General features: G+C 47.9%; 1 pseudogene; it reads left to right on the top strand.

Annotated features, from left to right (window-relative positions):
* Nucleotides 1-208: 208 nt before the first annotated feature.
* The window catches only part of LOC150020560 (tropomodulin-2-like), a 32,469-nt pseudogene continuing 9,770 nt past the window's right edge, over nt 209-22,907 (top strand).

Below are 22,907 nucleotides of genomic sequence, written 5' to 3'. Positions count from 1 at the left end.
TGCAAGTACAACAGGCCGATCAAGGCCAAGCGCAGTTCCGTTTGGGGCACCCTGCTATCGCGGGAAACTCCCGGCCCCAAACATCGTTATCTCCCAGGCACCTGCCGGTGGGCGGGTGAAGGTCCCGGAACCGAGGCTGTCCCTACCACCAGCTTCAGGATGGGCACAAGAATGGTATTCTCAAGTCTCAGGAAGCTGGCCCGTTTAAATGCCTGGGGCCCATGCTCTGGCCGGTGCGGCTCAGTGGATTGAGCGCCAACGTGAGAACCAAAGCGTTGATGGTTGAATTCCCAGTCAGGGCACATGCCTGGGTTGTGGGCCAGGTCCCCAGTTGGGGGCGCGTGAGAGGCAACCATATACTGACGTTTCTCTCCCTCTCTTCCGCCCTTCCCCTCTCTCTGAAAATGAATAAAACCTTTTAAAAATAAATAAATAGTTGTTCATGGCCCACGAGAAAAGCATGTAAGAAACCATGGCCCTCACTTTTTCAAAAAGAGTTGGAGAAATACAAGAATGTTGATGAAGATGAGCTTCTTGGCAAACTCTCCGAAGAGGAACTGAAGCACTTGGAAAATGTTCTTGATGACCTAGACCCCCAGAGTGCCCAGCTGGATTCCAACAGAAAGGTCAGACACAGGGAGCAGCCACCAGCCCCTCTGACCGCAAGCACCTCCGCCTGTATCTGGAGAAGGAGGCTTTGGAACAGAAAGGGCAGACCATGCCCTTCACTGGAAAAAAAGGAAGGGGGGAGTCTTTATCCCCAAAGAAAGCCCTTAGAAGCTCGTAAGGAAGAAGAAAAAGACCCTTGATCCAGATCTGGAAGAAGCTTTGGCCAGGGCCTCCAACACTGAGCTCTACAACATGATTGGCTCAATGAGCCAAAATGAGATGAAGAAACATCCCACAATAAAGGTGGCAAAGGGCCTGTGAGAAAAGTAGTCAAAGGCAGGGAGGTCAAGCCTGTATTTGGGCAGCCACCCAACCCCACAAATGGGGAAGGAAGGCTACAGCTGATGAAAGCCAACAAGCCCTTCCTCCAAGAAGTCAATCTCAACATGGAGAGCATTCCAGTTCCAACCCTGAACTCAGGTAAAGAAGTTCAGCCTGGCTGTGACAATGACCTTGGCAGGAATGCTGGACGTAAACAAGATCTTGAGAAGTCAAAACATTGGATCCAATTTTATAACTACAACTGGGGTCCTGGCCCTGGGAGAGGGGCTAAGAAAATGCCACCTTGACAGGAATCAAGATGACAACCAGAGACGGCAGTTGGGAACAGCCGTAGAGAGGGAGGCTGCCCAGATGCTGGAGGAGAAGTCAAGGAGCCTCAGATTTGCTTTGTTTGTTTGTTTAATTTTTTATTGTATTTTTTCCATTACCATTAGGCCCCTTATACTCCCGCCCCCCCATATCAGCACACTGTGGCCCTCACCCATGAGTCCTTTATCCCTTTTGCTCAGTCCCTCCACCCCCTAATCCTCCTCCCTCTCAGCTGCCACCTGCTCTCCATCTATGAGTCTGTCTGTTTTGCCTGTTAGTTCAGTTTGTTCCTATATATGAGTGAAACCATATGGTACTTGTCTTCCTCTGAGTGGCTTATTCACTCAGGATAATGTTCTCTAGGTAAGGATCCCCCCCAATTTGGACATCAGTTTACCAAGCAAAGGCCCCGAGCAGGGGTGGCAGCTGCCATCACAAATAATGACCTGGTTTGTAAAAAGTGAGTTGAAGGAGATCAAAAGTAAATTTCTACAAGACGCCAAGTGTCACCACAGTGGCCATTTAAAATCGAACAAAGCTCTGGGCCAGTAGCTCAGCTGGCTGCACCAAGGTTGCAGGTTCAATCCCCAGACAGGGCAGAAACAAGAACAACCAATGAATCCGTAGATTTCTCTCTCTCTCTTTTTCTCTCTCTCTCTCCCTTCTATCCTCTCTCTCTCTCTCTCTCTCTGTCTCTCTCTCCCCCTCTGTCTCTCCCTTCCTCTCTCTCTCGAATCAATAAATTTTTTAATTTAATTTTTTAAATAAATAAATAATAAACATGGACAAAAACTCTTCTCCCTCCCCATCAGGGCTATTTTATCAAAAGTTGTTCATTTCCATTAACCACACAACTAATAACTTAGTTGTTATTCTTGTTTAGCACTACTTATTTATCTTGGATTTTTAAAATATTTACAATTGTTTTATTTGCTCATGGGCACCTCTGGCAACTTGCGCCGGTGGGCATACGCAGATCTTAGTGAGTGACAACCACCGCAAATGATTTAACTGCTTCAAAAAAAAAAAAAAATGATGCAGGATCAGCTGAGAGTTTCAGGGTCAAAACGGGTCCTCTGAACTAGCAGGAGAGGCTGTGGGTTGGAGGGACAGAGCCAGGGAAGAAGCTAATGAGCAAGAACCGGGGAGCAGGGTAGCGCCGTCCGCAGCCTGGCCGGGTACGGCTCCCCAGCGTTTCTGCGTTGGTTTGTGTGCGGCAAGATTCCTGGGGGCACCGGACGGGCGTGGAGCTCGGGGCTGAGCACTGGGAGCCAGCACACCCCGGCAGGAGGCGGCCTCTCAGCCAGCTGCTGGATGGGGCTGGTGCCAGCGCAGAGGGTAAGGTCAGGTCTGCCCTCCCTCCGCACGCCTGCCCCCTCCCTCCCCGCCTGCCCTCCCCGCTGCCTCCACATGTCACACCTCTCTGTCAGCCACAGACACTGTAGCCCAAATGGCTCCCTGGACTAGCTTTGGGCATCCTGAGGGACTGGGATACCGGGCAGGCGCTTTTAAATCAAGGTAAAGGGGGCAAGGAGGGTAGAGGACCCAGAAAACAGTGTCTGAGAAGGAGAGAACTGAGATGAGGAGGGTGACCGTCCCAGCGGGGCTCTGCACAGAGATGGTCCAATGAGAAAGCCACACGAAAGTGACGAGAAAGCCTAGCAGGCAGAAAGGCGGCCCTGAGGGAGGGCGTGCCTGCCCGCAGCTCAGCACTACCACGTGGAAAGGGGGCTAATAGGACAGAGCACACAGGAGAGGTCGGTGTGCACAGGTCACACAGCCTTGGACACACCTGTCACATAAATGAAGGCCCGTTGCCTGGGCCACCTCTGTCTGCAACGCCGACAAAGAGAGACTCGGGCGTAGGGAGAGAAGGGTGGGGGGGCCTTTGCGAAGCTGTGAGAGGGCCCTGGCAGTAGCCTGCTCTGTCCCATCCACCGTGGACTGGGTCTCACCTGTGGACCCCGCGATTGCTGCGCTTGAGAGGCAGCTCCACCTCCGCCCCATGTGTCCCCGCCCCAACCCCACCCATCCTCCGCCTGGGGCCCGTGACTGCCCGTCAGGCTTTCCAGGCTGCTGAGACCCCAAAAGGGGCCTCCCTACCTCAGCACAACTGACTTTTCGGATCAGACAGTTCTTTGGTGAAGACTGTCCTGCGTGTTAAGATCCCTGGCCTCCTTAATGACCACGCACCCGGAGCACGCACACACAGCTGCCACGGGTCCTGATAGTGCAACATTGCCCCAGAGGGAGAACTGTCACTCTACAGGAAGGGATGGGCCCTGGTGCCCCACGGATAGCTGAGGAACGCCTGGGATTTGTGATGCCCCACGGAAGAGAGCAGTTTATCAGCCTGCGGTTCTATCGGGTTGGCCAAAAAAATCGTTTGGTCTTTTCCGTAAGATGGCTCCAGGAGCGCTTACTTGTCTCTAATTTCATTCGAAACAATTTTGTTAGGTTGTGCTGTGACAGGTGGGTGTCATATCAGCATGCATTTTTTAAAAACGTATCAAAATCGGTTTATTTGGGGGTAGCTATTTTAATATCGAAGGTGGTAGAAAATACACAACATTTTTGGCGTATTATGTCTTATTATTTCAAGAAAGGTAAAAATGCAACCGAAAGACACATTTGTGCCGTGTATGGAGGAGGTGCTGTGACTGGTCGCATGTGTCAGAGTGGTTTGCAAAGTTACGTGCTGGAGATTCTCACTGGATCATGCTTCATGGTCGGGTAGACCAGTTGAAGTTGACAGCAATCAAACGCAACATTAATTGAGAACAATCAATGTCCTACCACGCGGGAGACAGTGCGCATACTCAAAGTATCCAAATCAATAAACTTACTGGTGAAAATGAAAATTGTGTCTTTTATTTTACAAAAAAAAAACCTAAAAAACAGACTTCTTGGCCAACTCAATACTACATACCGGGGCCCCTGGCGAAAGGTCACCCCCTCCCGTCATGACAGCACATGGCATGTGCTGCTTGAATGGGCTGTGTACCCCCTCTTTCCTCTTTTGGAAGGTTCCTCTCCCAGATACTCACAGGAGTCTCCCTGGCTTCCCCCAGAACTCCGCTCAGAGACCACATGGCAGACAGGCCCTCCCTGGACACGGTTTAAGGCACACGGCCTCCTGCCCTTGTCACTCCCTCCCTAACCCTTACCCGCCTTGGTCCCACTGTGCTGCCCGACATCCATTTGCTCCTTCGTGAGTGACCTGTGGCCCCTTGCAGAAGCGGATGTCAGGGCGCACCGCCACGTCCCCAGCAGAAGGCTCGGCCTGGCACAGAGTTTGACTCAACAACATTTCTTGGGTAAATAAGTGGGCAAGCAAGTGGCAGAGATGTGCGCAGAGGCTGCAGGGCACAGAGAAAGCAGGGAGCCCCCTTATGCTTTGGGGTTGGGTCTCAGGGGCATTGAGGGAGGCAGGGAAAGACCCTCCCGTCTTATCCAGGCTGGTGCTCATGGAGGTGAGGGTGCAGGCGCCGCCCCCACCTCTGAGGCCAGAAGTCCATCCTAGCGGGAAGCCCTGCACTTCATAGGGAGGAACCTGTTCAGCCTCTGCGGCTGATACAGTCCCAGGCCCCCTTGTGCAGATTTGGAGGACGGATCAGAGCTATTCTGAGGCCTGAAAAATGGCGCTCCAGGGAAGCCGCTGTACTAACGAGAAGGAGTGTACTGAAAGCCTTTCCAGGCCCGCCGGAACTCTCTGGAACGTTAGACAAAGCTGCCGTGCAGCAACAAGGGCTGTGGGAGCAGCTGCGATGCTGCACCAGAGGACATGCGTGCCGCGCCAAGGTCGTGTGGCTAAACCGTCCTGGGGCCCCAGCGAAGCGCATCACTGACCCATTGGGGACACCCTGCCCACATGGCCCATAAAAGCCTGGTCCCCCTGGGCCTTTTCCCCAACTGGGTGGGGGCTGAATAACATAACTGTAATCCCCACCCCTCCAGCGGCAGAGAACTATCTGCCGGAGCCAAGAGTTTATAACAAGACAAGGCTGTGGCCAGTCACACCCTATAGGATGGGACAAGTGTGGGCCCTCATCCTTCTAAGTAGATGGGACCACACCTTCCCAGACGATTAAGGGATTCTCACTCTGAGTGGGGCAGGAAGGGCAGGCAGCAGCCTGCACTGGCATAAGGAGGGTTGGATGAGGGAGGAAGGCTGAGTTCAAACAACACAGCCACCTGTGGGGAAAAAATAGCGCCCTACAGCCCTGGCCGGGGGCTCAGTTGGCTGGAGTGTCATCCATACACCAAAAGGTTGTGGGTTCAATCCCCAGTCAGGGCACATGCCTGGGTTTCAGATTTCATCCCCAGTCAGGGCTCCTATGGAAGGCAACTGATCCAAGTCTCTCTCTCTCTCTCTCTCTCTCTCTCTCTCTCTCTCTCTCTCTCTCATATCAATAATCACATCCTACAGTGAGGATTTTTTAAAAAAGAGCCTTCCAGCCCTCAGGACACAGCCAACATGTAGTTAACAGGATAGGAATGTGCATCAGTACATTTTGCATTTTCACCTAAGTATTTCATTTTAGTATTGCTCCAGAATAATGCAATTTGGGGGCACGTGAAAAACCCGAGGACTCTTAGAAAATGACCACTGGCTCTCAGCTGTTGGGGTGGCTGTTTTACTGAATCTTCATCATTATGCTGTCATTCACCTGGGGGTATGCACCCCTTGACACCTCCAATGTGGGGGTCCTAACTCTAACCAGACTTTGAAGCCTAAAAATAGATGTTCAGCTCGAATATTTTTTTAAAGAACTTATTTATTTATTTTTAGGGAGAGGGGAAAGGAAGGAGAAAGAGAGGGAGAGAAACATCAGTGTGTTGTTGCCCCTTGCGCACCCTCAAATGGGGATTGCCTGCAACCCAGGCATGTGCCCTTTGGTTCACAGGCCGGTGCTCTCTGCACTGAGCCACACCAGCCAGGGCTCATCTGGAATCTCAAGGCTAGAAGTTCTGAGCCCTGGAGGCGATGGAGAAGTAATGACGGCTGGTTCTGCAACCTCCTGGCTCTCCTGTAAGTGGGCCCCACCATCAGCTTCCTCGGCTGCACCTGGGCATGGTCACAGAGTTGCCCTGAGGGCCGAGGTAGCACAATCAACGCCTGGGAACACTCCTGTGGCATCCCGTGTTTTCCCTTTTATACTGCTTAATTCTAAGGTACTGTCCTGTTCTAATTCCATGTTCCCCTGGAGTGTCAGGAACCTCATCCATGTCTCAACACTGCCTTCAGAAGCACTTGCCACCCCGACAAGAAATCCATTCTTGGAGGGACACGTCATTCTTGTCGGAGACATTTTCCACCTGGTTGCTAAGTGACGTGTTGAGGTGTTGACAACTTCACCCTCAGAAGATCTTTCTACGATTGCAGAGACTTTCACGTACCCTGTGCCCTGTCAACAGTTCCACACTGAAGAGAAGGTCGACTCCCGGGGCCATGAGCAAGAGAAGATGTTCATCTCACGGGCATAAATTCTGGAGCATCAGCTTACTACATTGCTTATCCTTTGAGGAGGGCACCAAAAAAATAAAATAAAATAAAAGACAAAAGTCATCATTATTCTCCATCAGGGACCCTCAGAGGCGGAAGAGAGACCAGCTAGTCAGTAACTGCCCATGTTAGGAGTTGGTCTGGACGTGAATGTTAACAGAGGTTTTACAAAACATGTGGGGAGTAAAGAGGAAGAGCCAGGTGATTCTGACTGAAGGTTGGGAGTAATTGATTGTTTTCCATCTTTTTTAGTGTTAGAAACCCCTTTTCCAAATGGATGGTGAGTGGGCCTCCACTATCCTAAAATGAATAGGTCAGAGCTGTTCAGTTGGGGGTGTGGAAAGGAGCCCCCAACCCACACCCTCATCCTCCCTTCACCCCAGAGATACCATCTTGCCCTGCTAGGACTATGCCCAATGCTATTTCAACTTCTCTAGATGGAGGATGGGAAAGTTAAAACTGGAAAGGTGCCAAGAAGTCTGCTTGGCACATAGGGAGCCCTGGGTCGATGCCAGCTCCTATCTATGGTTTGGTACCCAGGGGCACATCGCTAGCAAGTAGGGGCCACGCACCAGCACCCAAGCTCTGGTTCCCCCTTGGAGCCTTCCCAAGTTCTGCTGTTCCATGGTCTTCGGTGCCCACGGAAGTGCTTCTGATGTCCAAAATAAAGCCAAAGGGGCTAGCAATGCTTGGTGAAGAAATAAATAACACTGTGTTGGGAAGGCTCTATTTTCATGAAGGGGTCTGCTGAACAAAGCACGGGAAAAAGAATTAAGCATAATTATTGTAGGAAAACTCCCTTAAGTATCTTTCTTAGAAGTAAAATTATTATTGTTATTAAAACTCTTTGCTAATTATTTCTACAAGCATTAACTCGTCTCTCACTGCAGTTCTGTGGGGTGTTGTTCTGTTCCCGTTTTACAGATGGGAACCCTGAGCCACGAAGAGGTGAAGTGATTGGCCCACATAAAACAATTCCTTACCATCTAGAAATAACTTATTGTTATAACATATGCATATTACTTTGTTGGCCCACCTAATTCCTTCCCCCACTTTTTATTATAAATGTTATGAATCTAAAGTCTAAAGTGGGGGGAGAGAATAAAGGATGCCATGCTTCTTGCTTTAGCCTGGAGCAAATGAAGAACTGGCAGCAATTAGCAGAGATTTGTTTCAAAAAGGAAACCCATAAAGTTGTAACTAGCCCCTGGGCTGCAAGTGATTTCTTTTAAAAAGAGATACAGAACCAATTAGCCTAGTTTAGTCTGAGGCAAAGCCTCCAGGAATAGGGCAGAGAGCAATGAGAAAAATTAATGAGACACAAGGTAAAATGGGAAAAGGAAGATCAATGCAGAGAGGGTAAGGTGTTCTCTGGAGGCCTGGGAACGGCCCTGCAGTCATTACCCACAGGGCCTCTGCTTTCCTTCCTCTTTTATGGACTCAAGCACATGACTTTTAAAGGTTCTCAGGGTCTACGTGTGCTGGGGAGACATTTACAAAGTCTGTCCCCTGCATATTAAACATAGATTAAGAAAAAAAAAAAAAAAAAACAGAGTCCAGGATCTCATGTGCTAACAACTTTGGGAGACCCTATCTGTACAGTTCTTTCCAGTTTCACTGAGATATAATTGTCATACAACATTGTATGAGTTTAAAGTGTTACAACATCATAATCTGATATACTGAGGTCTGTCTAGAAAAAGTCCAGCCATTGTTAACATGAGAACAGTTTGCACGACATCCATGTAACCTGGCAACCAAGGAGAGCAGACTGGAATGCACAAGTGTGAACAATGACGGCTTCACTGTACTAGCCAGTGGAGCTGGTAGACACCATTGAGTGAGCATGTGTGTTATGTGGCTGTCACATTCAAAATAACTGAGTTAATAGAGCAATGAATCTGCATCAGATTTTGCATCAAGCTTGAACACTCCTCCACAGAAACTATTCAGATGATTCACAGGCCGCAGCTGTGGGCAGCTGGTGACTGGCAGCTTCATCACAGCAATGTGCCCACTCCTGCGTCACGTCTCCTACAGAGTTTTTGGTGAAACATCAAATCACCCAGGTGGCTCAGCCCCGCTACAGCCCAGATTTGGCGCCCTGCGACTTCCGGCTTTTCCCAAAACTAAAATCACCTTTGAAAGGGAAGAGATTTCAGACCGTCCATGAGATTCAGGAAAATACAACAAGGCAGCTGATGGTGATTGGGAGAACTGTGTGAGGTCCCAAGGTGCCTGCTTTGAAGGGGACTGAGGCGTCATTGTCCTGTGTACAATGTTTCTTGTATCTTGTATCTTCTCTAATAAATGTCTCTATTTTTCATAGTACATGGCTGGATATGTTCAGGACAGACCTCATATGTATATATTGTGAAATACTTACAATAAAGTTTAGTTAATATCCACCACCTTACATAGTTATAATTTTTCCTCAGGATGAGAACTTTTAAAATCTATTCTCTTGGCAACTTTCGAATATGCAAAACAGTGTGGTTAACTATGTCCTCACACTGTACATCACTCTACAGGTGTTCAATGCAGGGCTTCTTACAGCCTTTACTGTGCCTGGCAAAGATTCAAGAGGGGCATGCAGAATGCAGCCTTTTCCAAGCCTATCTCATAATGCAACCCATTTTTCAAAGAGTGTGTTATAGGACTAATGTTCCCAGATCCCCACTAAAGCAAAATGAAATGAAGGGAAATAAATAGCGATGTGATATATCTATTACTTCTGCTATTATCTGATACCCATTTGGCAACACCGACCGGAGGAAGCTTGCTGAGGCACTTTGAGATGTGAACTTGAATTTTTGATATGTGGGGAGCCAGACCACACCATCCCCCAAGTCCACTGGGTACAAAAATAACTGCTTTGCTTGGAAACAGATTTGAATATTTTAAGAAAAGCGAAGTGTTTATGGAATGTTTTCAAGCAGGGTTCCTCCCTTCACAGAACCAGCACGTGCCTTTTCTCGGCACTTTCATCCTCGCCACTTCACACCCGGCCCCTCTCCCAACCATGAAGCCAAGGAACGGCGGAGTTCTCATGTGCCTTGTCCAAGAACTAGCAAGTGGGAACCAGGAAGCTCCAAATCTACTCATCTGGATGAGACCCAGGCCCTAGCCAACGGGCTGACTCCTGTTTATAGAAGGCCAAGGCACAGAAATGCCAACACCAGCCCAAAGTCTTGTCACAAACAGAAATGTATGGGCAGGCTTCTCTCCACACCAGCCTCCTCGGGCGGCATCTCCGTGAGCCCAGACAGGGTGGGGATGGCTGGGACTATGGCTCTGTCTCTCCGTGAAGTTCCACCATCGGTCTGTTCTCTAACAACGGTCATGGCTCACAACTGTCAGGTAGATAGGCCAGGGGTGATGGACAGAGAAGGCAGGTGGATCCTTACCACTTGAAAAGGGGGCACCGAGCAGAGTAGTTGCCTTCACTAATTCACAGCCTCCCCCACCAGCCAGCCGACCTCCTCCAGTTGCCTTTCTGGAGCTGCCGTGACACCCAGGACAGAAGTCTGAGCCCCCTCCTGTCTCTCTGTCACAGAATCTGAAACATTCTCCCTAAGCCGGTCTCCCAAGTCCAGCTCCTTTTCCAATTCCAGTCCAGGCCCCACCATCTCTGGCTGGCACTTTGCTAGCACCCCAGGATTAGCCCCCTCCTGAGCCCCACTGCTGGAGGAACCTGACCTCATTAAACTGGGCCCCCCGCTTGAAACCATGGTTGCTCCTGGCAGATGCGTGGGCCCCTCATAAACCATCCCAGCTGCTCACCCGCCATCGGCGCCGGCCCGGCGAGCACAGCCCCTCTCACCGACCCCCTGCAGCTGTGGGAAACCACTCCGCCGCTGTTTATTCCTCTCCTGTCCCCTCTTCTCTTCCCCGGGCCTCTAGAAAATTCTTATTCACCCAACAAAACCCACATCAAATGCCACCGCCTCTTCCCTGCACAGAGTCAGTGGCTTCATCGTCCTGCCATGTTTGTCCCCATCCCTGCAGCAGCCCTCACCACACTGCACCCCTGGGGTTGCCTTCTGTTGGCTCACGTGTCTGTCACTTCAGCTGGGGACAGAGACCTCATGTTGTTTGTTTTTATGCCGCCAAACCTCTCGAAGTGTTACCACATGAGTGTGAAATAGCGCACAGGTGAACGCGGAGGAAATCCCTGCCTATCGTGCTGTGACCCCCTCGAATCCCAACTTCTGCATCCTGTAGATCAAAAAGGACAGGAAAGAGGTGGCAGCTCTTTCTGGTCTTGCTTTCTCACCCCCATGGCTCGGTACAGCCAGCTATCTGCGATTCAGACTAAAATGTGTAAGAGCTTTGTTGAAAACTAGAGCGTTCCTTGCAGAAGGGGGAGCAACCAAGGCTACATGCTAGGACACAGAACAGGTGCATTTCAGTGGGAAGCAGTGGCCCAGGCCTTGTCGGGCTCTCCCAAGGACAGCTGCCTGGGCCACAGGGCTGGGGACATGGGGACAGGACAGGATGCCAGTGATAGGGGCCTTGGAGGGACAACGAAACTCTCGTCTCTCTTTATCCTTCTGCCTCTGGTCTTGGTCCAGATTTGGGGGACAGCGTTTGTGTTCCTTCTGCCACTTACATCAGGCCCTGGTCACATGGGAATGATTTTTTAAAATCAGTTGAGCTGATGAACTATTAGTTTGTATCAGTTCAAGAGCAGGAGCACTGTAAAATCAATATTTCAGCAGTGTATCTATTGGGAGCCACATACCAACACATCAGGATTGGTTTCGTGAACCAAGTTCTACCCACAGAACTACAAACAGGACATTTTCATGTATTCCTATGGACAGAATTATTGTCAAGTGTAAAAGAACACCCTCTTGTAAAAAAGTGCAGTGTCATGCTGTTAGCAAAAAAAAATTCTAAAATGAATTGAACCACTGGAGTTAATAAAACTAGAAAACTGAGGAAACTAAATAAATAATTTCATTTATTTAAATAAAGGGAGGGTAGAATGTTAGAGTGGTTACAGGCTTCTGCCTGAGGCAGAGAGGTTACAGTAATTCGCCCAGGTCTCAGAATAAAGACCATAACAGGTATTTTCCACATCAAAGGCTTTAATCTTAGAAAGGGGACCATAAAAAGACACATCATTAATCTTCTTTTACAGCATGAGAAAATGGTTGGTGCTTAATGACTACTTTCTAAATGAAGCACTGTCGAGTTCACTTTTGGTTTTTTTTAGTGATAATAATAGCTGTTCCGAAGTTGGTAAAAGTTCCCCATCGGTAAAGCAAGTTTTTATTCAATAATTTACAAGCCCAGTTCTTCCTGGTAGGTTTCTACAGAACAAGTAAGGGCAGGACCATCTTTCTCAGCCTTTACCCTTGACCTGCCTCAAGAGCTCTTGAGACTTCCAGTCAAGATGGAGGCACAGGTAAACATGACCCGCCTCCTTGCACAACCATAGGGAAAAGTCACAACTGAACTAGAAAACAACTGTCACCCAGAATCATCAGAAAATCAAGCTGTATGGAAGTCCAACAATTAAAGAAGTCACATCACCCAGACAGGTAGGAGGCAGGGAGATGCGGAGATGTGCAGAGATGCAGAAAGGGAGTCCGCACACACGTGTGGTGAATAAAACTCCAGGAGGGATTCCTCAGGAGCAAGGGATCGCAGCCCCACACCAGACGACCCAGGCCAGGGTTTCAGTTCCATGAAGGTAAGTCCCCATAGCTTCTGGCTGTAAAAACCAGTGGGGGGTGGGGGGTGGAAGAAACTGCAGGATTCTCAGGTGTCTTCTCTTAAAGGGCCTGCAATGGACTTAGGACTTAGGCAGGCTCACTCTGTCTGGGCTCCTGCACTGGGACAGCCACTGGAAGGGCACCACCGGTGGCACATGGAGAGGAACTGAAGGGTCTGGCTCAGGGTGCGTGCTGGTGGACAGCTTCCTCCCAAACAAAACTCCAGAAGCCAAGCAGCAGCGTTGTCCCCTCTCTGAGCCTCCTCCACACAGAGCCACAGAGCGGCGACACCGTATCTGAGATTCCTTCAACCTGGTTCACTCGAGTTGCCCTTCCCTGGTGACTACCTAAGTCTCTGCTCCATCCAACTTACCGGTGAGCTTTTCTACAATAGGCCACGCTACTAAGACAGGGAGTCAAAGCAGCTCTCCCTGATGCATAGAAACAAAAGCAAGGAGGCTGATAAAATGAAGAGACAAGGAAACATGTCCCAAATGAAAGAAGAGACCAAAACTCCAGGAAAAGAAAATCTAAACAAAATGGAAATAAACAATCTATCAGATACAGAATTCAAAACACTGGTTATTAGGGTACTCAGAGAACTCATTGGGTACTTCAACAGCATAAAAAAGACCCAGACAGCCCTGGCTGCTGTGGCTCAGTGGATTGAGTGTCGGCCTACGAGCCAAGTGTCACTGGTTTGATTCCTAGTCAGGGCACATGACTAGGTTGCACGTCAGGTCCCCAGTTGGGGGCACGAGTGAGGGGCAACCACACAGTGATGTTTCTCTCCCTCTCTTTCTCCTTTCCCCTCTCTCTAAAAATAAATAAACAAACAAATAAATAATTTTTAAAAAGGCCCAGACAGAAATGAAGGCTACAGGGCTTTTCAGCCAAGATGGAGGTGTAGGTAGAAATTCTATATCTCCCTCCACAACTAAGAAGGAACACAACTACCTCAAAACTGGAGACAACCAAAAGTTCCAGAAAATCAAGCTACATGAAAGTCTAACAAAGATATAAAGAAGAAATACTCATCCAGACAGGTGGGAGGGGTGGAGCCGGCATGGAGAGGATGTAGTGTGGTGGCAGCAGTGGCAGCAGCAGGCTGGCGGAAAGCGCAGGCACACATTATAAAAGTCAGGAGGTACACCTGGGGAGCGTTCCCAGCTCCTCACCAGACCCCACAGCTCACGTTCCCAGCACCAGGGAAAATCAATCCTCATTGCTTCTGACTGTGCAGACCAGTGGGAGTTGGGGCGGAGGAAGAAATTGCCGGTCTCAGCAGAGTCCGCTTGTTTAAAGGGCCCCCACGGTCCTAGAACGTCCGCAGACCCACCCACTCTGGGAACGATGGGCAGGGCAACAGCTAGAGGAGCGCCAATCTCATACAGGAAGTGGCAGAAGTGCCTGGAAAAGGGGCGAGTGCCAGGCAGGTGGCATTGTTCCCTCCCAGACCCCTCCCCCACACACAGCGCCACAACGTGGTGAAATGGGTCACCTTGTAGTGACAAATCCCTAAGGTTCCGCCCCTTAAACGTCACAGGTGCGACAGCTCTACGTAAGACACAGGTAAACACAGGAACCTGTCGAGTTGAGGAGACAGAGAGGCATGGCCCAAGAGAGAGAACGGATCAAGGTTCCAGTGGGAGAACTAAGCAACGAGGAGATAGCCCACCTAACAGACGAGGAGACCTCTTATGGTTGACACACTTGCATCAAGAGATGTAAAATAAAGCTACAGGAGTCCTTCTCTATATTGCAGTTCACTCATCACGGCCTCACTGTATCACGGGATTTTTTAAGATATTATATTTAATTATTTATCGCGGATTTTTCGCTATATCGCAAGATTTTGTAGTACTGTATATGTATGTTGTTAAAGTTAGGTAGGTTTAAGAGCGTAGAATATGTTGAAGAACCTAAGTAGTGTTCATAAAAGTGTGGAAAAGGTTAATAAGGGAGTGGGAAAGGTTAATAAGGGACTGGGAACGGCTTATAAGTGTGTGGGAAGAGCTTATTAAGCCTTTATTTATATATATATATATATATATATATATATATATATATATATATATTGGCCCTGGCTGGTTTAGCTCAGTGGATTGAGCGTCGGCCTGCGAGCTAAGTGTCGCTGGTTCGATCTTCCAGTCAGGGCACATCAGAGAAGGAAAACTCTGACTCCAAAAAACCTCCGCTGCCTTGCGGCATACCTCTTCAGGGGAAACGCTAAGGGAGTAAACCCCGACAGAAAATCCGGAGCCGGAGTCCCTAAGGCGGTTTGACGTTGTAGTCAACACCGGCAACTCCTGCGGCGCACCTGAAGCCAAGCTGTATTGACTCCGTCTTTCCCTTGGACCCTTCAGCTGCGAAGAGAGGGGGGGTCTGCTGCATGGGCAACAGCAGACCCTCCATATCACCCTGCCCAGGCTCTGTAGCTTCAGCGTCATCGCAAGATGTCGATTCAACAGGGGAGGAGACAGATACGATGTCACTCCCGAGTCGGACTGCACACAGCCATTCTCGGCGGTGCAGATAGACTCTTGAGAAGCTACACCATCGTCTCTCGAGACGGACGGCTGCCGACGACGACGACGACGACGACGATATATATATATATATATATATATATATGTGTATATATATATATATATATACTAAAATAAATGTAAGTTTCCTACTTCGCGGATTTTCACCTATCCCGGGGGGTTCTAGAACATAATACCCCTGATAAGTGAGGGAATACTGTATAGGAAATGAAGAAGCCAAAGACCTTATATGCATGACCCATGGATATGAACAAGGGGGGAGATTTTCGGCAGGAATGGGGTGTACTGGGTAGAGTGGGGCAAAGGAGGGGAAATTGGGACAACTTTAATAGCATAATCAATAAAGTATTTTTAATTGCTCTTGAAAACATTTCTTTTTAATTTACTGGGCATTCTCTGCAATCACTTTTAGCTCCCACTTCAGGTTACCTGCCCCTGTTGAATCCAAACTGAGTGTTAAATCCCAACTACAAACACCTCCTGTCTTTGCCATCTCGGCCAGACATCCCCCAACTGAGAAAATCACAGACCTTACAGTGGTGGCTGCAAACTGGGTTCCCTTCGTGGGTCCTTCACGCAACAGCAATCCACAAGGAGTCCCGGGAGAGTCAGGCACAACACTAGGCACTGAGCAAAATTGGGCTCCGCTTCAGATATTTGCTGCCCACACTCAGGACATCAATTCGCAGCTAGGACAACCCACAGGTCAAAGCTGACAGCTAAGAAGATGAAAGAAAAAAACAAAACAGGAAACCCACCCCCTATGGGTCACTGTGTTACACTTGGACCCTCTCCTGAATCTGCCCATTATTTTCCTTTTCACAGGCATCAGGTAATTGTCGTTTGTGTTCCTCCAGAATTTTTAGTGCAATCTGTGGTAGACTCCAGGCTGGCCAGCTCCAGAGTAGGGGGTCATAGGTCGTTTTGGATGAAGCAATACGGATTCTTCCTTTGGAAGGATTAATACTCTCAATTATTATGATGTCAGCTTCCCTATCTTCATTTTATTTTTTTTTTAAGATTTTATTTATTTTTCAGACAGAGGAGAAGGGAGGAAGAAAGAGAGGGAGAGAAACATGAATGTGCGAGAAATACATCTATCGATTGCCTCTCGCACGCCCCCAACCAGGGACCTGGCCCACAACCCAGGCATGTGCCCTGACCAGGAATTGAACTGACAACCTTTTGGTTCATGGGATGATGCCCAAACCACTGAGTCACAGCCGTCAGGGCCCTATGTTCATTTTCAGTGCTGTATATTCACTCTTACTAATGAGGATGTCAATAACTATTTTTTGTTTTGTGGCCAGTCTTTTCCGAGAAGTCATTTTAATATTGTTTTCCCACATTCAGGCCCCAAATTTAGAATCATGAAGCTGCTAAGATGTCTTTGACACCTAAAATATCTTTCAGGCTCCTAGGCACCACTAGGTAAACACAAATATTGGCTCCTTCGCCTTCTGAAAAAGGGTACAACAAAAATAATTGAGTTTGTTTGGTGTTCTCCAGATGTTTTTAAATATTTTATTTATTTATTTATTTTTAGAGCGTGGAAAAGAGAGGGAGAAGGAGAGGGAGAGAAACATCGATGTATGAGAGATAGATTGGTCACTTGCCTCTCGCACACCCCCACCTGGGGACCTGGCCCGAAGCCCAGACACGTGCCCTGACTGGGAATCAAAGTGGTGACCTTTTGGTTCACAGGCCGGTGCTCAATCCCCTGAGCCACACCAGCTCGGGCTCCAGCTTTTAATTAAGTCAAAACTATCGCAAGAGCTCTTTTGTTTATCAAACCCAGAGTGTAAGAAAATCTAACAAATTCAAAGAAGAATTAAGTCTTCTTAGGTTAATTTTATGGACGTAATTTGTTGTCACTATAGCTATGTCTTAGTGATTTCATACTGTTCAGGTTGAGAAAAATGACACTCATGTTCAGGGGCAAAAACTGATGTCTTAACTATCTACCAACTAATTTGTTTTGAGAAAGATTTTGTTTCTATACGTAAATACCCTTCTTGATTGAGGATCATCATAACACATTTTATGTTTTAAGATGAAGCATTGAAGATCTGTTTATAACATGGTCCTACTTTCAGGTAATTCCTGATAATAGCCACATAAATTTAGATACATTATGCCTTAGAGAAGAATATTTCCTTTCATTCTGATATGATTAATGATTAGAATACATGTAAAGGGACGTGATTTGTTCACCATTGTTTAGTCATGAAACGTCAATTTCTAACTTCCTTGGTCATCCTGATTCCATGGCAAACTGAAACTGAGAGGAGAGGGTGGACCGGAAGGTGGGATGACTTGCCTTTTCTTTGCCTGGTGGTCTCATAGTCTCAGGGAGCAGGAGGACCAGGGGAGGGATTGTAAGGGATGAATCCCCACTTACAGCATCACTTGGCTACGAATGATCAGATCTGACTGTGGTTTCCTACCCAGTGAACTATGGGTATTGTTTTGCCCAACAGGTACACTTAGGGGCTCATCCCAGCCTATCCGCTTCTGGTGCTCAAGGATAACCACATGAACTCCTCCTTTCTGGCACATAAGCCCCCCTGACTTTCCCCACCTGCAAATAATAGACACTGGAAGACAAGTGCTCAGTCAGGAAGGACACTGAGGCAATGGCCATAAACTGGGACTGAGGAAGTGAAACGGGGACTCCAAGCTGTCACGGACCTCCGACCAGCAGGGTCCACGGTGTTGCGGATGAAATGAATAAATGCACAGCAACGGCAAGAACCTGCGTAGAAGAGGGCACAGAACTGGCCACTTTCCAGAGGAGAAAGCGCGGTTTGCCCCCGCCTGGACGGGCTTTTATTAACTCTCTAGGCGGATTACATCCGAGAAAGTTATGAATCATTGTGCCAATCATTGCCTTATATGATTATTATTCTTCTATAACAGAGAAAAGAATGTTACACATGCATGGATGATAAGGACAACTGATCTGGCCACATCCTGTCCTTGAAAATCAGCCCAGAATACACCCTGAGAAACTGCATCAAGGTTACATGCCGAACATCTGTTGTTCTCAGCCCAGGATGAGCGGTTCCGTTAGCAGAAAACAGGCTTTTAAGCTATTATAGAAACGCAGGCCTGGTTCCCCGAGGGAAAACTGGTGTGTGGAGTGGGCCCTGAGTGCCATCATGCTCCCTGTGGTTTTCCAGATCTGGGGCTGAGCTACATTTGCGACAATCAAGCACGCCCATACCAAGCCCATTTGCACTCAGACCTTATCAACCCTTCAGTTCTGAAGGCTAAAGGCTCTGTCCCGCTTCCCTCAGACCTTGGCCTTTGGGCTGGACTTCCCAGCAGCTGAACCCACTTATCTGTCCAGTCCTAGCCCATATCTCTGCCCCACCAGGGCCAGGAATGCCCGGTGTTTTCTGGGAACGCCAACTGCCACATCCCTGGGCTGACTTCGCCCACAGTGGTGCGTGGCTAGAAACACAGCAGAACAGCTTGCCTCCAGGCAAAATAGTAATAATAATAATTACAGAAAGGTGAATTATACCACTCCTTTGATAAAGTACAGGAAGTATTGAACAGGCATCAATTTAGATAAAGATGTGTCGAGTAGAAAAAGGAGACTAAATAGAAATATGTACTGACAAAATGGGAGAGCCATGTAAAGGAGTCTGAAGCCAAGGGCCTTCCTAAGGCAAGTTCATAACCGTGGGCAAGCTGGTCACCACCCTCAGACAGGGCCCTCGGCAAGTGCAGGTGACTGAGTGATTGAGAGAACGGGGGTGCGCTGAGATCCAGAGCAGCAGGTGTTAACACCTCGGTAAAGATTCATTTAAATCCTTCAGTGCTAACTCAAATCTTGTTAGGATTAGCTGTGACATGCAGGGCTAAAATGAAAGGGGCAGAGCATTCGCTCTTTTCTTCGCAGGAAGGCAGAGTAAGTCTCCGCACTCCCGAGAACAGGGTCTACGCAGGGATGGGCGGCTGGGGTCTTTGGGGGTCTTGGGTGAAAAGCCAAGTTCAAGTATTCCTACACATTTAGTAAGAGGACTGCTTGCTGTCTTTTCTTCATATACAAAAGATGTCCTGGGTCACCCCACCCCACCCCATGATGACATCTGTTGCCTGAGAAGATAAAACACTGGTGAAAAGCCTGATAAATTTTAAATGACTGTTTTAAATAGCCTTGCCTCTTCACATATCTGAACAACAGAGGATATGTAAGAGCAAGAGTTTATCCAGGACCTGCGCAACCCTAGGGGCACACACGGGATCGCCAGTCCCTTACAAAGCTCTCTGCGCCTTCAGAGTTCGGAAAGCCCAGGGGAGTGGAAATATCCTGGCCTCCAAGTCAATGTCATGTTAGAAGCTACAGCCTGCCTCATAAAAGCTGTGTGATTGTAAACAGGTCATGTACACTCTCTGACCCTTGATGTCTGTACCTGTAAATTGGGGGCAATACACATTACTTTATAGGATTACTGTAAAGATTCACTTACACAACGTAAGCAGAACAGCCAGCACACAGTAGACACTCAGGGTAGGTTAGTTAGTGTCCTTCCTCCCAGCATGAGAGTCCCATTTAATTCACATCCAATAACAAATACCCAAGAGAAGAGGATCACTATGACTTTGAATATTTTAATCAGAATAATTATTAGATAAATTGAGTTCTCTCTATTTTTTCTCTATACAGTTGATCCTTGAACAACTCTGGTTTAAACTGCATGGGTCTGCTTATACACGGATTTTTTTTTTTTCAGTATATACAGTAAATGTATTTTCTTCTCCTCAATAACATTTTCTTCTCTTTAGCTTACCCAATTGTAAGAATATAGTATATAATATACAACATATAAAATATGCATTAATCGACTGCTTATGTTATCAGAGAAGGAAAACTCTGACTCCAAAAACCTTCCGCTGCCTTGCGGCATACCTCTTCAGGGGAAAGGCTAAGGGAGTAAATCCCGACAGAAAATCCGGAGCCGGAGTCCCTAAGGCGGTTTGACGTTGCAGTCAACACCGGCAACTCCTGCGGCGCACCTGAAGCCAAGCTGTATTGACTCCGTCTTTCCCTTGGACCCTTCAGCTGCGAAGAGAGGGGGGTCTGCTGCATGGGCAACAGCAGACCCTCCATATCACCCTGCCCAGGCTCTGTAGCTTCAGCTTCACTGGAGAGGACACTCCAGCGTCATCGCAAGATGTCGATTCAACACGGGAGGAGACAGATACCGTGTCACTCCCGAGTCGGACTGCACAACCATTCTCGGCGGTGCAGATAGACTCTTAAGAAGCTACACCATCGTCTCTCGAGACAGACGGCTGCCAATGACGAACGATGTTATCAGTAAAGCTCCCAGTCAATAGTAGGTAGGTTATTAGCAGTTCAGTTGGGGGGAAGGTCAAAAGTTATACGTGAATTTTTCACTGCGTCAACTCTAGTTTGGAAATTATGCTTTCTCTTTCTATTCTTTGGGTGGTTGTCCTTAAAATTAGACTAGACATACACGGCATAAGTCCAAAGTTAATCTCTCCTCTGGGCCTACTGTGCACGCAGGCCTCCCAAGGTGGGGTACGGTCTCCCCACTCTGGTGCCTCCCATCCCAGTGATGTCATTCTGCCTCTCACCTTCCCTTTCTGTAGAGTCCAACATTGTTCATGGTGACTTTTATTTTCTGTAGTTCATCCTTTTATCTTTAGTGGTCTTTTTCAGGGACAGTGGAGTTCTCCCTTTGTTTGTCTGAAAGTGTCGCATGTTGCGCTCTCTTCAGTGACTCCTCGCTGGGCGTAGAATTCTAAGTTGATGGTTGTTTGCTCTCAGCTATTTGAAGTATTCCTGTGTGATGTGATGGTTATACGTGTTCAGAGCCTCTGGAATGCAGCCCTGGCTTTGCCCATCACCCAGAGCCCTTGGGCACAGCTCCCACAACCCAGGCATGCGCCCTGACTGGGAATCGAACCAGCGACCTTTCAGCTCACAGGTTGGCACGCATTGCTCTGAGCCACACCAGCCAGGGCCCAAAGAACTCTTTAGAGCCCTACTTATTTAAATAATAGAAACTGCATTATTCTTATAACAATGCTAAGCTAATCATTGAAAGCAAGAGATTGTTTGAATTTAAATTTCCTCTGATTGACATGCAAAGGATAATCAAAAACCTATTGGGCCGGCATCCTTTTCCCAAAAAGTTAACAGCCTGTAGAAACCCCTGGAAGTCCTCAGTTTTTCGAATTCCCTCTGTGGATCTGCATGCAGTGGCTTCATGGCCCAGCACTAATCTGGTATGTAATTCTAGCAACAAGTTCACCTCCAAGCTTCTCTTCTCCTCGGTTAAATGTTCCTCATCCTTTTAACCAGTTCTGTGTAATGATGGTTTTCAATTGCCTATTTCTGGTCCAATCCGGACATTCCTTCTGAAAATATGTCACACATACCAATGGGTAAAATACTCCAGGTGTGATCTGTCTGCCACAGAGAATGAAGCGACCACTTGGACACCATCTCTCTATCAATGTGGCCTAAGCTTTTCCAGAGCCCTAAGTTGTGCCCCATTTTTAACTCATTGTCAATTAAGTCTCCAGGTCTTTGTCCTAGGCATCACTCATGCAGTCAGGGAGGTGGGTGATAAAACTACAGGCAGAAATGTGCATTTTCTCTTTTTAAATCTTAGGCTGGTTCCTGGCAAATGTCCCAGCATTTAGAGAAGTGTTTTCATCTTGAGGATACAATGGGAATTTCCACTTGGCTTTTTGTGATTTGGATATTTAATTCACATGCATCTGTTTCTTCACTGATTCACTCAAGACATACTTAACTGAGGATCCCCTAGGTGCATGTCATTAGCCAGTGTCTCATGTGAGACATGAATTTCTACAAGACACAGTGACCGCGTGCAAGCACCCTGCACTCTCATAAGTAAAATCTCCTAAGTCTTCATCTGCCTGACTGGCAACAAAGATCCGTCCTGGGACCGAGACCTGCGGCGCAAGATTATAGCGCTCTACCTCAAAACCATGTCCTTAACCAACTCTATTTGAAGACAGTCGTTCAACAGTTAAGACCCACCTTCTGGTCTCTAGCCTCGCATTTCCCTATTTCCCCACCTTAGCGAAGAATATTTCTGTGAGAATCTTCATCAAGTATTTTAATGAGTTGGAAACAAGCATAAAGTAGTCCTAATTGAAAACAAGAAGAAAAATGAGGCTAATTGGTTATGTTTTTGTTCATCAGGAACCTCAGTTGGCACTCAGTGTTCATTACCTCCTTTTGTAAATGTCCAGAAACTGTCTGTTTCACACACCATTGCAGAAGCCACAGGGACAGGCTTGAAGTTTACCAGTCCAGAGAGTCTCTGTTCTCCCCTTTTTCTGAAGGAAACTCACCCGGGTCTGGTCCTAGTCCCCTTCCCATGACTATGCATCCTCAACAGTGTGAGCAGGAGCTGAGAAGTACTCTGGAGTGTGGCCTGTCCAGAGCTGAGCATCGATCTGCCATTTCAATGCTTGTTCGATTTTCTGACGATCTCTCAGCTCCCCTATGCCTACTTCCCTTTAGATATTGTTCTGCTCTTTCCAACCGGAAGACCTGTTGGCAGACCATCGACTGAGTGATTCTGTGGGCTTTTCTCCTCGTATGGCTCAAGCGCATCTTCCTCACAGAAGGTCGTGCACTCCTCCTGACCCTCCTCTTACAGGTCCCTGCCGAAGAGTTTTCTTCCATTTGAATGGCGCGCCTGCCTCTCGACCCTTTGCTCCCTATTTCTCAAGGCTGAGCTCTCGGACCTTCCGGGGCAGCCTCTGTGTCCTCCAGATGCCTTTCCATCTAGTGTCATTTGTGAGTTCTGAATCATCATTTCGTTTTTCCAAACTTTCCCTTTTAAGAAT

The sequence above is a fragment of the Furipterus horrens genome, unplaced genomic scaffold (assembly GCF_987537825.1).
Source record: "Furipterus horrens unplaced genomic scaffold, mFurHor1.1.pri manual_scaffold_1, whole genome shotgun sequence".
Classification (NCBI taxonomy): Eukaryota; Metazoa; Chordata; class Mammalia; order Chiroptera; family Furipteridae; genus Furipterus; species Furipterus horrens.
This window is presented reverse-complemented; position numbering and strand designations above follow the sequence as displayed.